Source organism: Erythrolamprus reginae, chromosome 3 (genome assembly GCF_031021105.1).
Source record: "Erythrolamprus reginae isolate rEryReg1 chromosome 3, rEryReg1.hap1, whole genome shotgun sequence".
Taxonomy (NCBI): domain Eukaryota; kingdom Metazoa; phylum Chordata; class Lepidosauria; order Squamata; family Dipsadidae; genus Erythrolamprus; species Erythrolamprus reginae.
In genome coordinates, this window is record NC_091952.1 from 93,592,243 (window position 1) to 93,604,098 (window position 11,856).

An 11,856-nucleotide genomic window follows, 5' to 3' on the forward strand; every position below is an offset into this window, starting at 1 on the left:
TGGGATTTCATATATTCTTTCAAAACAATTGCTTAAATCAAACTTCCATATGATAAATATTCAGATTTTCCATTTAAAACGTATTTCATAAGTTAAAATCATTATTACTATCTCAATAGATCAGTAAATAACAATTGGGGGTTACTCAAAATCTTTCTTCTACATCAGCGGTCCCCAAACTACGGCCCGCGGGCCGGATGCGGCCCGCTGAGGTCATTTACCCGGCCCGTGGCAGCGTACGAGATTTTACCATCTATAATATACTAAGTTCCGAATGTCATCTCCACTCTGCTGCCGAGCGTCTGGCGGCGGCAAGGAAGAGGAAAGCCAGGAGGGCGGGGAGGAAAGCACCCTATGGCAGAGCAGCAACAGTTCCTCTGAGAAAGAAATTGGCCAATTGCTTTCCTCCCCGCCCCCTGGCTTTCCGCCTCCTCCTCCTCCAGACGCTCAGTTGCAGACCGTCTTTGTCCCTCCAGTGCGGCTTTTTTGCTTTTTTTTTTTTTTGCACCGGTGAGGTTTGCGCGCGCTTGGGCACTTTTGGCGTGTGGGGGGTCTGCTGCGGAGAGGGAGAGAGAGAGAAAGAGGGAGACATAGAAAGGGAGTGTGAGAGAGAAATAACGCAAGAAAGAGAGGGAGAGAGAGAGCGGGAGAGTGCTGCTTTTTTGCTTCTTCGCTGCCCGCGGGGAGCCTGGAAGCCCTGCAAGAGCGTCTGGAGGGGGCAGTAAACAAGACCGGCTCTTCCCGCGGGCAGCGAAGAAGCAAAAAAGCAGCACTCTCCCACTCTCTCTCTCCCTCACTGGTGCAAAAAAAACGCAAAAAAAACGAACGGAGGCGGCGGCGGCGAGCTCAAGGAACCAAGAGCCGGTCTTTCTCCGCGCTGAATTGTTGCAGCTTCTGAGGCCGCATCCGCCTCCAGGCGAAGGGATCTCCTCGGTGGGCAGCCTCGGTCCGAAAAGGACCGGCTGTTGGTCCCTTGGCGGAGGCAGAGGCGGCCTCAGAGGCAATTGTTGCAGCCTCTGAGGCCGCCTCTGCCTCCGCCAAGGGGCCAACAGCCGGTCCTTTTCGGACCGAGGCTGCCCACCGAGGAGATCCCTTCGCCTGGAGGCGGATGCGGCCTCAGAAGCTGCAACAATTCAGCGCGGAGAAAGACCGGCTCTTGGTTCCTTGAGCTCGCCGCCGCCGCCTCTGTTCGGGCGAAGGGATCTCCTTGGTGGGCGGCGGCGGCGGCTGCAGCTTCAAGAGACCAACAGCCGGTCCTCGTTGAGCTGAGCTTCCTTTGGCTTCCTTCGAGGCGGCAGGTGAGCTTTGCAGTTTTGCCTCGAAGAAAGCCAAAGGAAGCTCAGTTTGGGGGCGGGCCTGAAGCCACCGCCGCCGCCTACTCTGCCCCGCACTTAGTCTGCACCGGGCAGCTCTGGCGGGCGCGGGGCAGCAGGGCAAGCCGCGAAGGTGGCGCAGCCAAACGTGGGTCGAGCGGGAGGGCACTGAGCAGTTGCGTGGGGTGGCGGTGGGGCGGTTGGCTGCAAGGCACTGGCGCCGGCGGCAGCTTGATGTGTTGCAGGACGCCGCACATTGCTGGCGCTGCGCTGGCCATGGGGCTGGCACCTCTGTCCCGGCCCAGCCAGTGGGCCAGTGCCAGTCCGTGCCCATGCCCAGCGCAGCGCCAGCAATGTACTGCGACCCGACGTTGGTGCCACTGTCTTGGAGCTTCTGCTTGCAGCCGACTGGCTCGCGGCGCGTTGCAGGGCAGAAAAAAAAAGAAGAGAGGAAGGAAGAGAGAAGAAAAGGAGAGAGAGAGAAGGAAAGCATGAGAGAGAGGGAGAGAAAACAAGTGAGAGGGGGAGGGAATGTGAGAGACAGAAAGAGAAAAATGAGAAAATGATGGAGGGAAAGAACGAGGGAGAGGGAAACAAAACAAATGAGACAGAAGGAAAAAAAGGGAGAGGGAAGAGAAGTGGGAAGGAGGGAGGGAGGGAAAGAAGAAGAAATGGAGGGAACAAGGAAGGAAGGAAGAATGAAATGAATTGAGAGGTGGAGGAAGGAAGGACTTTTTTGGGGGGGCGGTGTAAATTTTTAAAAAAATTTCTCTCAACATACATTCAAACAATACAATGTACCATCTAATTTTCCCTGAATAAAATGCAGTATTTTGTCAGTAACTAATATCAATCATCAAAAAAGTTGCAAAAGTTTTTTTTTCTAATGTTGTGATCCAGGTACATACTTTTCTTTTAATTAAATTCCCTCCTTAATGTTCCTTCTAAAAGTACAACACCAATTATATTTCTAACTTAACCATTATGCCAAAGTGCTTTCTTCTTTCTTTATATATTTTTCTATAAATATTTTTCTATATTTTTCTATAAACCAAGAAAACCTTGTATAACCAATCAGATGTTAACAAAAGAAAATTAAAAACAAAACATAAACATATATGAATCTCAGACTTCTTTCCCCCCCCAAATAGTACGTTCCCATTTTGTTTTTTACATTAAAATAAGGTATGTGCAGTGTGCATAGGGATTTGTTCATAGGTTTTTTTATAGTCCGGCCCTCCAACAGTCTGAGGGACAGTGAACTGGCCCCCTGTGTAAAAAGTTTGGGGACCCCTGTTCTACATGATATTTATCTTGCATAAGGAGAAACCATACTCTTAAAAAAAGGTAAATCTATTCATATTAATTATGTAGAACAAATGATTAATGACAAAATTCATACTATTATAATATCCTAACCTTTGTATTGTTTTAAATAAGTCAGCATTAACAATCCTCTTGGGTAGGATAAGTATAGTTGGAAGAAAAAGTTTAATTACACAGAGTTATCCCCACTTTAAGCAACATTTTCTTACAAAATAACCTATCCTGTTAATCAAATTTAAATGGGTAACTTACATTTTATTTGTACATTTTATTTACTTGTAAAATATTGTTGCTGGCTTGATCAGAAGAGAAAGCCATGGTTCCTTCCTTCTGAAAGTCTCTTCAACCCTCCCGCCCCTTCCCCCAGTACTTCCTGTAAAGGAGAAGCTGTAATTGGTACAGCCTGCTGCCAATCAGATAGCTCTCTCAGTGCCTCCTTTCTGTGTAGAGAAGGAGCTGTGATTGGTTCAGCCTGTTGCCAATCAGGCAGCTGAGGGGTAGCAAGAGCAGAAAGGGAAAAAAAAACCCTTCTGTTGCCAGCCATGAGCTTTTTTTCCTTCCTGCCTTTCACACCGTAAATGTTGAGCTTTGGGACAGTTTTCAGGTCAGTGAAAGTCAGTGACTATAGTATAAGTGAGGTTGGATTTTTCAGCACATTTTTTGTGCTGAAAATATCGAGTTATACTCGAGTATATACGGTATTTCTCAAATATTTAATAATACATTTTAAGCCAAAACAATTTGAATGTATTGTTCTTCTCCTCTTTGGATTCTTTTAGCAATGTATCAATACAGTTGGCCCTGTGGGCAGAGAGGGAGAAATTTCTTAAATTGAGATCCATAGAAGTAAAGTTCTTACATCCAGAATAAGCTCTTAATATGTTAGTATCTCAAAGATATTTTAGGACAGTGATGGCGAACAAGCCATATCTGAGGGCATGCGAGGCATTGCCCTGTGTCATCTCTAGTATGCATGTGTGCACTAGTCAGCTGATTTTTGGCCTTCCTTTAAGCCATTTTCCCTCTCTCCAGGCTTCAGGAAAGCCTCCTGAACCCTGATGACAGTGAAAAACTGCCCAACAGGCCTATTGGAAGTCCAGAGGCTTCAATGAGTCCTGTGTGCATGCAAGGGGGGACCATGTGGGGGGTTATGTGCATGCAAGGGGCAGTGCTGGGATTGTGTGTGTATATACGGGAGAGGGAATTGCATTATGGATGTGAACGTGCATACACACACTCTTGCACATGCGTACACCTTTATGGCACCCGAACCATAAAAGGTTTTCCACCACTGCTTTAGGATCCTTTGGACTAGCTGGGCTTCATTACATATTGTTTAGAGACAGTGAGCTAAGCGAAGAGAAGTTATAGTTATCTTCCTTTTTCCTTTTCTTTTTTCTCCTTTGTACTTTGAATTTCTTCACATATTTTTGACTTTCGTTGTTTACAGTTTTAATTCTTAATAAAACTATTTGAAAGAAAAATAGAAGAATTAGGCTTCAAATCTTATCAGCTCAGCCACATGATGTATATCACAGGTGTCATACTCATGCCATCATGTTGCCACCATAGGACATTTCATGATATTTTCCCCCTTCATGGAGCTAGGGTGGGCAGGGCTTGTGTATGATGCATCTGATCCACTGGGCTAATCTGAAGAACAGATACTTCGGGTAACAATAGAAACAATGACTGTTACAATTGCAGTAACCTTTTAAGGTTAGACAGAACAGAATATTTCATCTCTTTTCACTGCATGCTCTACCAAAGTCTTCCCACCCAACTACCTAAACAGCCAAGCAAATGCGGGAAAATATAGGGGGAAGTACAGATGACTTCAGTTATGTTGGAAACATTTGAAGTGATTAGTTCATATAGCATATGTAATTTTAGATACAGTGGTACCTCAAGATACGAACCCCTCGTCTTACGAACAACTCGTGATACGAACCCGGGGTTCAGAAAAATTTTGCCTCTTCTTACGGACTTTTTTCGAGTTACGAACCGGCGTTCGGAGACTGCTGGGAAGCCGCACGGCTGTTTTAAAAGGTGACAGCCGAGCGGCGGGGCTTCCCAGCAGCCTCCCAAACGCCAGTTCGTAACTCGAAAAAAGTTCGTAAGAAGAGGCAAAAATTTTCTGAACCCCGGGTTCGGTTCGGGAGGTTGCTGGGAAGCCCCCCAGCCCGGCTGTGACCTTTTAAAACAGCCGCGCGGCTTCCCAGCTGTCTCCGAACGCCGAACGTGGAAGTTCGGGTTTGGCGTTCGGCTTTGGGAGACAGCTGGGAAGCCGCGCAGCTGTTTTAAAAGGTCACAGCCAGGCTGGGGGGCTTCCCAGCACCCCCCCGAACCCCGAACTTTTGCCGAACTTCCAGGTTCGGGGTGGTGCTGGGAAGCCCCCCAGCCCGGCTGTGACCTTTTAAAACAGCCGCGCGGCTTCCCAGCTGTCGCCGAACGCGGAAGTTCGGGTTTGGCGTTCGGCTTCAGGAGACAGCTGGGAACCCGCGCGGCTGTTTTAAAAGGTCGCAGCCGGGCTGGGGGCCTTCCCAGCACCCCGAACTTTTGCCGAACTTCCGGGTTCGAGGTTGCTGGGAAGCCCCCCAGGCTGGCTGTCACCTTTTAAAATAGCCGCGCGGCTTCCCAGCAGTCGCCGAACGCCGTTTTTTTGCGGGGGGGGGGGGGGTTTGGTTGCACGGATTAATTGACTTTACATTGTTTCCTATGGGAAACAATGTTTCGTCTTATGAACCTTTCGTCTTACGAACCTCCCCCTGGAACCAATTAGGTTCGTAAGACGAGGTATGACTGTACTTGTAGACTCCTTCCATCTCCTTAATCTTGGCCCTTTTCCTGTGCCATTTCTACAATAACAATATGAACAGTGATCTTAATGTCTAAGAACTCTGAAAATGATAAAGATTCAGGAGACTATTGTGTAAACATCCAACTGCAGGCTTCTCCATTCTCAGAATGCTTGCCTCCTCACTTGATCGTAGGAAGTCTGTTAAATGAAAATTTAAAAAGAAAAACATTTCTGCCCTTGGGTCAATGTAATTATGTTGCATTGATTATATGTTGAAGATGATTCAGTTGCTGGAATTATTGTAGCTCCACCCTTTCATGTCAATAAAGATTGTTAAAGAACTCTAATAATGATTGGAAGAAGGATGTTGTCTCTTATAGCTGGTAAAAGCCTGGCACTTGCTTGGTATAAAACTATATTTGTCTGTCTGTCTGTCTGTCTGTCTGTCTGTCTGTCTGTCTATCTATCTATCTATTTATCTATTGGATTTGTATACCGCCCCTCTCCAAAGACTTAGAGTAAGCTTTAAGTAGAGCAGCTTCAGATCAAAAATTTCAGATATGAATCTTTTCCAGCCTAAAGATGATGGGCTTTGCAACTGGAAGCTTCTGCATATGAACAATATTGTTACTTAATTCTCTTAACAATCATCAAATTTTATTTTGAACAAAGATGAAATTCTCATCTTTCTCATATTCTATGGGGAAAACAATATATTCAAAATTACATCGATGGAAATTATTCTCTTCTGATGTCTCTATAAAAAGTCATTAACCACATATACAGTAGAACCCCGACTTACGAGACTAATTGGTTCCGGAAGGAGGCTCGTAAGTCAGAACGCTCGTATGACGAAACATTGTTTCCCATAGGAAACAATGTAAAGTCAGTTAATCCGTGCAACAACAAAAAAAACCGCTGCCGCCGAACGCGGAAGTTAGCGTTCAGAGACAGCTGCGAAGCGGCGCGCATGTTTTAAAATGTCAGAGCTGGCCTGGGGGGCTCGGGGGGAAGCCCCCGAGCCCCCCAGGCTGGCTGCCACGTTTTAAAACACGCGCGCCGCTTTGCAGCTGTCTTCTGAAGCCGGAACGCTAACTTCCGCGTTCGGTTTCAGAAGACAGCTGCAAAGCGGCGCGCTTGTTTTAAAACATCAGAGCCAGCCTGGGGGGCTCGGGGGCTTCCCCCCGAGCCCCCCAGGCCGGCTCTGACGTTTTAAAACACACGCGCCACTTCGCAGCTGTCTTCTGAAGCCGGAACGCTAACTTCCGCATTCGGTTTCAGAAGACAGCTGCAAAGCGGTGCGCGTGTTTTAAAACGTGGCAGCCGGCCTGGGGGGCTCGGGGGCTTCCCCCCGAGCCCCCCAGGCCGGCTCTGACGTTTTAAAACACGCGCGCCGCTTTGCAGCTGTCTTCTGAAACCGAACGCGGAAGTTAGCGTTCCGGCTTCAGGAGACAGCTGCGAAGTGGCGCGCGTGTTTTAAAAGGTTGCAGCCGGCCTGGGGGGCTTGCCAACACCCCCCCCCCAGCACCCCAGGCCGGCTGCAACCTTTTAAAACACGCGGGATACGAGCGCCAAGGAGCTGTCTCCTGAAGCCGAGACAGCTCCTTGGCGCTCGTATCCCGAATGTGAGCTCGGAAGGCGAACAAAAATGTTGCTCCCCTCCCAGCTCTTATCTCGAGTAGCTCGTAAGTAGAGCTGCTCGTATGTCGAGGTTCCACTGTAGTTTAAGCAAAGATGTCAAACTCGATTTCATTGTGGGCCACATCAGAGTTGTGTTTGAGCTCAGAGGGCAGAGTGGGCATGCCTGGGGTGGAAATTGCTAATTCTATGTCCTGCAGCTCTCTGCCAATGAAAATGGAACTCAGGAAGGCATTCCGGGCTCCTTTTTCGCTGGCAGAGGCATCGCTGTCTGCTCCTTCGCTGTTTCCAGGGAGGCCCTGTCGGTCAGATCTAAGCATCCCGTGGGCTGGATCCATACCATGATCCTTGAGTTTAATGTCCTGGTTTAAGGCATTTAAAAATGTGGTGGGGGGAAGGAAGAGATGTGTTGGTGCAGTGATTAGAATGCAGCACTACAGGATAATGCACTGCTTACTCTACGAGTTTGATCCTGAGCAGCTCAAGGTTGACTTCCATCCTTCCAAGGTCGGTAAAATGAGGACCCAGATTGTTGGGGTCAATATACTGCCTCTATAAACTCCTTAGAGAGGGCTGTAAAGCAATATGAAGTGGTATTTTAGTCTAAGTGCTAGTTCTATTAAGAACTGGAAGGAACTAAACTTGAGCCTAAAATTACCAAATGAGATCAATTAAGCTCATAGCTCTATCCCTTCTTAGGTGTACCATTGCATATAGTTGTTCTCCAAAAACTGAAACCACATTTCATTAGAGATCTAACATGTTGTCTAAAATATGCATTTTGAGATTTATCGGGATCCTATCAATAATACTCATTGAAACAGTACCCAATAGTTACTATTCTGATCCATACAAGTACATTGAACAGTAAAGTACATGCACTGTACATAAATATAGTAACATGCCATTGTAGTCTGTAAATCCAATATTTTTCTCACCCATTATTCAAAGAAAATATGAATGTAAATGGTTCATATTAAACTCTGAAATAAATACAAATATGACTGCCATAAAAATTGTTTCCAACATTATTAGATCTTCCTCCCTATTGTTGTCAATTCCATCTATGCACTTGAACTCATTGTGTTATTTTGTTTCAGGATGAATGAAAAAAAAAACTGTAAAGTACTTTGGCCATCTGCATTTTCAAGGACTGAATAGCTATATTGCAAAGGCAGTTGTAAGACAACATTCCCCATACGTGCACAATGATGTGAGTTTATCCTTTTAGTGCAGGTCACTGAGTCAGGGAAATTCAGTCTTCTGGGGGGAAATGGAAGGTGCATTTGCCACAGGAATATATTTTCTACTGACCTAAGGACTATATAAACAGAATCATCTGATCTTCTAGTGTAGCTAAAAACAATGTCTGTGTCCCTCTAGCTAGATCAATACAGTGCATTTGCTAAAGTGGGATGGCCTTGCTATGAAACAACAAAATATCCAGTTTTTCTGCCTAAGGAACCACTGAATAAATGCTTCTTTCACTATTCCCTGCACTCCAGAATTATAGTTCATGAACTGGTTAAAGTAACTTATTTCTAGAAAATGACCTTAGCCAGAAAATCTCTGGTGACTTTCAAATGACTGAAAACAGAACACTTGCTCCAAACAACAGATTTTAACAGTTTTGGCTCTATTCACTAAGTCAAGCCAAAACATAATGCCTTTATTTTATAAAAGAGATTCTGACCTGTGTACCTGAAAAAAAGGGAAAGAAAAGTAAGGTGAACAAACTTAAATGCACATGTAAAGATCAAACAAAACAAATGTAAATTGTGTAACTATAGGCCAGGAAGAATGAAAGCTAAGGATTTTATTTTAAAGGCCCTGTAAACTTGCGGTTAACAAAGAACAGCTAAGCTAATAGGCTGCCACTATCTTCCACATATAAAGCCAATAGTTCAAACTCAGTACTACTTTCAAACTTCCTTTTTTCTGTGTGTGATTTGAATGATTCCAAGCACAATCTGTCACCACATTTCTAATAACTGAAACAGCATTCAGGAAGAGCACATTGCAACATAGAGAATATGAAAGGGCTATAATATCAGAGATTTGTGTACCAAAAATGTCCAGGCATCAGAGAAGTGCTTGGCAAAACTGTTAGGGTAAATGAAGTGCCCTGTAAAGCACTAAGGTAACTGATGCTCATAAGCCAAAACAACAATACTGTATTTTGAAAGTCTTCCCTTGATTATCTGTACATACATCTGTTGTACAGCCAAAGGTGTACAAGGAAAGTCTTCCAAACAAACTCATCCAGTTTTCCAGGGAATGAAGTTGCTTTAGTTTTGGTACACAAAGCTGTAGTAGTTGCAAAGGAAGCTTTATCTACACATACACACACACACAATGTAGGAAAGCTTTCAAAACCTTTTGAAGCATATGGTTATTTTGGAGTTTGAAAAACCAGCCTGACATTTACCCCAAAACATTGTGGGTAGAGCTTTCTACAAGTTATCAAATGTATTGAGTAGGTAGCACCCAATATACCTTTTCTGCACACATCCAAGTCCATTGGTTATTGAAAATAGTTTACTTATATGTATAACCTCTCCTTTTCTTAGACATATTTGGCATTTAATATATTGCAGGAATCTGCTCAGTGATCCTGTACTTCATTGTATGACTATTCTGGTAGCCCAGTCAAAATTTCATTCTTTTCTGAAAGCGAAGAAAACAGAGAAAGAAAATGCTCCTTTCTGATCTAATGATTTATCACAATTCCTCTCAACCACGATTTTGAGTGCAAAAATTGAAAAATGATGCTGTTTGCCAGTTCAGATACTTACTTCATATAAGAAAATCAAATTCTATCAAACTTGGATGTACAAAGTTTGTACAAATGGATGTTCAAAGATAAACTAGGTATCTTTTAGAAGGAATCCATAAATACAAAAATAAAGCTCATAAAGAACTAAGTGGTATGCGGGGCATATTGTGAATTTTATCAGTATTTCTCTATTTGTCACTTGGCATCCACTTTGTTTCTTTGTGCCTTACTGCCAATAGCCCAAACTCTCAAATGTGTTTCACATAAACTTTTGTGATGAAATCTGAATTAACAAGTGAACTTTATCTCTTTAAGTTTTTTTCTGTCGAAAAAAATAACACTTATGGAATGAGAGAAATGTCACATTTTTAAAATAATACAGTGGTTAACCATGGCTTTATTAAGTGTGACTTATTCTTATTAAACATCTAGATTTCTTCATAAATTGTTAAAGGTTTAGGTTTCAATATTTCTGAGTACTCTGGGATCCTGTTCTTGTTCCCCTGAATAGTGTACAAAAGAAGATATGAACTAGGAGAATTGTTAAAGATACAAAAAGTCTTTCGGTGTTTTCTTTTGAGGGTAAAGGTAATTTGTTAAGAAACCTTCTTGACAGGTTGATGAAGCATACTTCGTTGTTTTTTTTCTCCACAGTGTATCACCAAGAGAGTCAAGCGAAAGCCAAGCTGTAACACATTGACTGGCAATTAGATTTTTAAAACCTCAGAAATAAGACCTCATAATGGTACCTAATGGGATTCCAAAGCAACTATGTAGGCTATCCAAACTATCATCAGGCACTGGAATTAAAAGAAAAGCCTAGCAACTCAAATAACAGTTTCATTGGTTCCCTGACAATTCTGCTAATTTTGGGCTACCTGTCCTATTAGAGTTGATTAGGACATGTAAAATTAATAAATCTGTGAGTGAGATGGGTGGTATATAAATTTGACAAATAAATAAAATCTGATTGATGTTTTTGACAAGCTTGAAACCCGAAATGTTATAGATCTATCAGCATCCCTCCAATCTCCTCTTCCATCCCTAACTCCTAACCTAAGATAATGAAATCAAGGCATTATGGAAAGAAAAAAATATCATGACTTGAAAGAAAGTTGAAGAACATTATCCTCAAATGCTAATGGTTCATCAAACATGGTTGCAAATGTATAAATTTTACCTACTGCTCATTACCATATTTTGGACTTTTAGGCAAAATTATGCTGTTATCCTTTATCATGTGTGTAGATTAGATTAGAACTGAGAGGGGTAGTTGCATGAAAGGGAAAGTTACTAGCCACAATAAATTCCTTTCTTAGACTCCAAGGTCATTCTTTATTCTGCACCAGCAGATATAAGGAGGAGGTCAGTGTAATCCCTGCACTTGAACTGGCCCTCGTGATGAACTTGTGGATGTGGGGATGGGGGATAAAACTTAACCTGGGTGGGGTAGCGGAAGGAAGTTAGTATCGGGATGGAAACAGAGTGACTAACATGGCTCTGTTAATAAATCAAACTTTGTATGAGAGATTTGGACTGGAATCTGATTTATTTCTCAGATGCTATTTGGGGTGTTGACACCAGCCCTAAATTGCCATGCTATTTCAATGTCTTCTGAAGCCATGCATAGTGCCATCTTTGAATTGTGGTGCACTCCTTAGCCTGGATCTTGGCCACATTCACTCAACAGCCCTTCTTTAATGGGAGAACTGCATGGTTACCTGTTCAATCATACACCCCCACGTGGCTTCATGATTTGTGAAAAAGCTTGTCAGCACCGCACTCCGGATGCACCAAGGTCTTAATGTGCTATAGGTTGCCACCCAGTTCATTTATTTATTATTTATTATTTATTTATTACTTGGATTTGTATGCCGCCCCTCTCCGAAGACTCGGGGCGGCTCACAACATGTAAAAAGACAAATCGTAAGTAATCAACAATTTTAAATTTTAAAGATTTAAAAAAACCCACAAACTAACAGACTCACACACAAGCATACCAT

At 43.5% G+C, this 11,856-nt stretch overlaps 1 long non-coding RNA gene across 1 annotated transcript; it reads left to right on the top strand.

Moving 5' to 3' along the window:
- Positions 1-3,159: 3,159 nt before the first annotated feature.
- On the top strand, positions 3,160-11,308 carry LOC139165749 (uncharacterized). Its single transcript, XR_011558793.1, has 3 exons — positions 3,160-3,243; positions 8,178-8,290; positions 10,508-11,308. It is a non-coding gene; the product is annotated as an uncharacterized lncRNA (long non-coding RNA).
- The last annotated feature ends 548 nt before the right edge of the window (positions 11,309-11,856 follow it).